Consider the following 5,668-nt stretch of genomic DNA (forward strand, 5'->3'; position numbering starts at 1 on the left):
TTTTTGAGGGACTCGGGTGCCAAAGGCCACAGAGAGCTGTGCCAAGAGTGAATTTTATGTTACGGTATACCACAGCTTGAAATGATAGAAATCGAGAGTTAATTTGATGCAGTCCCTGCATTTCCGTGTTACACTATGTTGATTATTGGCACAGCTAGTGTGATGAGGCCACTTTTCTTGGCAGTCTCATAGATGACATTCTTATAAATACATTACCCAGTGTCTGGTGTTTGAATATTTGTGGACATATATGACAGCTCAGGACATTTTTTGTGGTGGCTTTTTTTGTTCTTGCTGACTTGACAAAGTAATGGAGCTCCCATTCTATGGAAAGTATACCAGTGCTATAGGTCAAAATGCTCTTTTCCAAGATCGTAAACATGCCTCTAAGTTGGCATGTTCAGGTATGTTTTTTGGGTTTCTTTCATCAGGAAACAGTGAGTGCACTTCACTTTCTCGAAAGTTTTCACTTTTCTCAAAAGTGACAAATTTTGCACTTTTATTTTGAAGGCCAAACAGCTAAACTTCCAGTATCACTCTCTGGCTGGCTTGACGCAGCTCGTGTGACAATATCCAGCTACTGCAGGAAACACTCCTGTGAGGGCACGGATTGTTAAACTGTACACATGGTTTGCAAAACCCAGAGTGGATTTCCACATCGATGTTTTATTCCCACCAAGTGGCCCCCCGGGGCCCCCGTAGATTTCACTCTACTGCTCTACTGTTGCACAGTCTCCACTGTCAAATCCTATTTACGATCTGGTTCTGTCAGTGAGTAGAGCTGGTTGTTAGGTGTCACCGCATGCCAACGTGAGCTGGTTTGATGACATTAATAGCCCAAGTGTGCCTACATCGAACAGGCCAAAACAACTGCTACCACAATAAAGAAGATTAATGCCAAGTATTTTTTAGTGATGCCAGATGGATGTTTTGGGTAGGATTGCTGTTTTCATTTGAGCGGCGGCTAAAATCACTTGGGTGGCTCGCCTACGTGATCGATAGGCAGGGAAAACTGACTATGCTTGTCTTTTAATAATTTTGCGGCAGGCTTGGCAGCAGCACCAATGTCTTCGGTGGGGAATCTAGCTTTCCTAAACTTTAAGTGCAGATGTCATCAGTCAGCGTTATTGGTCAGAAATACCCAATGGATATTTTTCCTGTTGTAAATAGGTGTAGGGAGAAACTGGTGCCTGGATAGAGTCCTGCTTGAAGCGGATTGGCTTTCGCTTTACCGCGTCAGGCCAATTTCTCTGCAAAGCTGCATCCATCTCGCTCCGTTTGCCTCCTTCCATTTACTCTGCATGCATTCATTCATTTTTTCACATTCTGTCTGAAGGTAGGATTAGACTTCTTCCCTCCTAAGGGCCTTCAGTGGCAGACTTTTTAACATCCCCTCCTTTTCTTTTGATGATTTAATTGACATGTAAATTATTTATCACAACCTTACAGCTTTGGGTGAAATTTGGAGGACTTGGAGTGCTTCATGGACCAAACCTTTTTCTCTGGGAAATATAGATAACACAAGCTAAAAGACCTTTCCTCAAAAACCTTCAAATATACAAGAGAGAGATCTGAACCACTGAAAGACAACAATACAGAGGCAGTTACACACAAACACAGGCAATCGCACATCATCAGACAAACATATAGACATGCAGATACAATCACACTCACAGATACACACTGACCAAATCATAAAGTCACTCTTTATCTGCCAAAGACACATACCATTAAACACACACCCACACACACTTTGCACACAGTCTCCCACACCCTTGGATGGGGCGGCTTCCAGAAATCTGATGAGAGATCCAGATGTTTTGGCTTTCTGTACCATCCCCATCTCCTGTGAGTGTGAGTGTGTGTGTGTGTGTGTGTGTGTGTGTGTGTGTGTGTGTGCGTGTGTGTGTGTGTGTGTGTGTGTGTGTGTGTGTGTGTGAGAGAGAGAGAGAGAGAGAGAGAGAGAGAGAGAGAGGGAGAGGGGACCCAAATTAAATGTACATTAACCCCAATTACAGAGCCCAGCCTGAGGACTATTGAAGCATAGAAGGATAGATGGTAAAAAACAGACTCTCCAAGGCCACATCGCTCTCACACACACACACACACACACACACCCTGCATATATATACTGCACACCCCTTCTTTGTTAAACTTACACTGAATGAATCTACTTAAGAAACGAGAAATACAGGAAGAGACCTGTTCCAACCTGACACACATCTAATTTACATGAGTAATTTAATCCAATTCTAGCCAATACTTTCTTGATTTGGGTCAGTAACTATCTGAACTCCATTCAAGTTCTTGGAGCGTTTGCTTTAGTCCCCCTTGACTGCAAATGGGTGGGGTTTGCTATCATGGAGAAATGCAGTTGGTTTCAGAACTACAAACAAGATCAATCAATCCAAAGAGTAATTGAATCCATTTCCAGCAGTTATGTGACCTAGATATGAACTGTACAAACATCACAATGAATCCCTCTGGTCAAACATCCCTTTCACACATATACACATATTGAACTGAGTGTACCAGTCCTATATGCAGTAGCCAAAGAAGGTTGTTGTTTATTGCCCCTAACTCTATGACTCTGTCTCACTGGGAAGTTCGCTTCCTACTTCCTTGACACCTAACTAGGAAGCTTCCTAATAAGGTACATTGTTTGACTGTAGGTATCAGACAGCCTTCCTAGGCAAAGTCATGTGACTGCAGTTAACGTTACACTCCACCAACAGCCGATATGATCAAACTGCAAACATTTAAGCTTGCAACATGATAAGAGCAAATCTATTAAATGTAAATACTCATAAATACTTAGGTAGCATGGGTGAAGTTGCTGCAGCAGGAGGGAGTAGTTGTCATTTTGAAGCTCGCTACTAGGTGGAGAGCTTCTGTCCGTAAGGAGGACATATTTTGGAGACTATGTTCATTGACTTCCATTCATTTTGGATGCTCTTTCACGTTCATTCACTGTCTGTGGCAGTTAAAGTGAGGTGAGACGTTGGTCGCTTTCTGTAGTGTGTGCTTATAATGGAACGCTCTTATGTGAGTCAATAAAAAAACGTCTATAATCTCTATAGTATTTAGGCTTTGACGTTCTAAAAAACTGTTTATAGTATGTAGCGTAATTAATATACAGAGAGTGATATATTACACACAAGCAATAAATCTTAGTTGTGCTTATTTTAATTGTTTGAATCATTACTTTTACGTCTTGCTTTTCAGACATAGAAAAGAGGAGCAGAGCTTTAAAACACTTTATTCACCAGTACAAAAAATACCCGATTTTTCCTTGGTGCCTGGTGGGTGGTGGAGGTTGTGTTGAATATGCAGCAGGAATACATTTGCAAATTGAAATGGTGACCCTGGTTGAGTTGTGTAAGTTCAATATGAAAACAGGTCTGAATGAAAGAAGATGATCCCCTACGTCTCTCTCTCTCTTTCTCTCCCTCCCCCCCCCTCTCTCTCAACTGCTTTCTGACTGTCTCTCTCTCCCTTTGTTTGTTTGTTTGCTTGCTACTCTGTCTTTCTTTCTTTCTTTCTAAATGTATTTAGTCTTTTGACATGAGCACCATCTGTCAGGGTTGAAGAGGGTGAATTTCTCTGTGATATTCGCTTGCTTTTCTTGCTGTTCTGTGGGTGGCCTTGAAATAAGCCTGGAGAGACATTCAAGGGGAGATGTGTCTCTCTGTGTGTGTGTGTGTGTGTGTGTGTGTGTGTGTGTGTGTGTGTGTGTGCGAGAGAGAGAGAGAGAGAGAGAGAGAGAGAGAGTGATCCCCCCCTCTGAGACTAAATTAAGACACTGAATATCAGCTATTGACAGCTTCAATCAAATCATATCAGTATTGGTATCAGTATCGGCCTTGAAAATGCATATCGGTCGAATGCTGGTTCTAAGAATCCTAATTTGTCAAGTGGTAGGCTGGCGAGACCGAAGACAACACCGTCTCTTTCACTTCTGGATCCCTGGTTGTCTCTACAGTTTGCTGATGCTGCTGAGGAGGCTGAAGGACTAACACAAGTAGCAGTGAGTAAACTGGAACACAGAGGAAGAAAAACAGATTACCGCTCCATCACAATGTTGCCTTTATTGCTAATGAATAGCCAGGGGGAGGAAAGAAATCACGGCTGAGGGAGAAATGCGCTTTATCGCCGCCAACACACTCTTCAGTCCCAACTGCCGGCATAATCCCGCTATCTGACAACACTGAAGGACAATAAAGTTTATTCAGCCGGCTTGGTATAAGATGCTGTGTAGTCACACAAACAGCTAAGGCTATTCTGGGTGCTTCTCTTCTAGAGCTGCTGCTGCTGCATCACTCCCTTGGAAACACACACACACACACACGGACACACACAACGATGCACATACACTCATACATATTAATATACAGTTACCCGTATGCAGTGGTACACATAATGACAAAGCCACACATGCAAAAGCACAGTACAGACAGTCTCGCACACAATGGTAGTGATATACATAATGACACAGGCACGGTACACACACACACACACACACACAGAGCCAGTCCACACTTCTAGGCCTGCAGAGATGAGTCTCTCGTGATTTTCTAATGGAAGCACTGTTGCGTGGAGGCGTTTATTCAAAGAGCGAGCAGCAACTTCTTCTCATCTGATTCACACCAGCAATTAAAGAGCAGCAAGATGCCTTCGGGGGAGGAGAAACAAGAGGACAGAAAGAGAGGGGGAGAGGGAAAAAAGAAAGAAAGACGAGTGGAAGCGCACAGAGAGAGGCGATAAGGCTGGCTATTGTGCATAGAAACCCCCCTGCGCTTCCTCCTCCATGCAGATAGATGTTTTGTCAGGCATTTGTGCATAATGCTATTGTCAAATTGGATATCTATTCACACCTTGACTAAGGCAATTTGTCAATAGGGAGGTATGTGCAGTGGGGTTTATTGTGAGCTGGTCAAAGAGATCAGAGGTGGAAAGATGTTATTTAAATACCACTGAAGGGATGCTTCACCTCGCAGATCAGCTTACTGTATGAATAGCAACTTAATATTCATGGGGTATAATATTACACGTGTTTGTGTCAAAGCTTGAAATGAGGCTAGGTGTAATTCCTTGTCAGTGAACATCAGTTACTGTTACTGCATCATCTTAAAAACTAATTGTGCTCTTTTTCAGGGTTAATATGCTTTCCAGAAGGCACAGCATCTCCATGTGCTGATGTGTCTAAGAGCCTGTAGGATTTTCATTAGGTCCTTGTTGAAATGCCAGTGGTAGTAACCTTTATAGACCAGCTGATGTCCTGGAAGTTACTGATGCTGCTGACACTAGCTTTCACTGTTGCATTGGAAGATTGATTTTTGTATTTCATATTTCTCCACAGTTTAAATTGTAAAGTGTTTAGCTAGCTAGTAGGCTAGAAGATTCAACATTAGATTGTTTGATTTAGGTTTTGCATGTTGTTTGTTGAACTTCACTGGGCAAGTGGGCTTGGGCTGCTCCTTTGTTGAGTATGTAACATTATGTAGTAGGCTTAAGCCGTACTAAGATTATGTTAGCAGTAATGCTAGTTGATAAGTTGTAGTATTGGGCTATATTGGCAATTTGGTTTTATTATTCATTGTTATCTTCAGGTCAACTGTTGTTTCATGTACTTTTGTTTGTTAGTGTTCAGCTGTTAGCTGTTGTTGTC

This window comes from Centroberyx gerrardi, chromosome 10 (assembly GCF_048128805.1).
Source record: "Centroberyx gerrardi isolate f3 chromosome 10, fCenGer3.hap1.cur.20231027, whole genome shotgun sequence".
NCBI classification, from domain to species: domain Eukaryota; kingdom Metazoa; phylum Chordata; class Actinopteri; order Beryciformes; family Berycidae; genus Centroberyx; species Centroberyx gerrardi.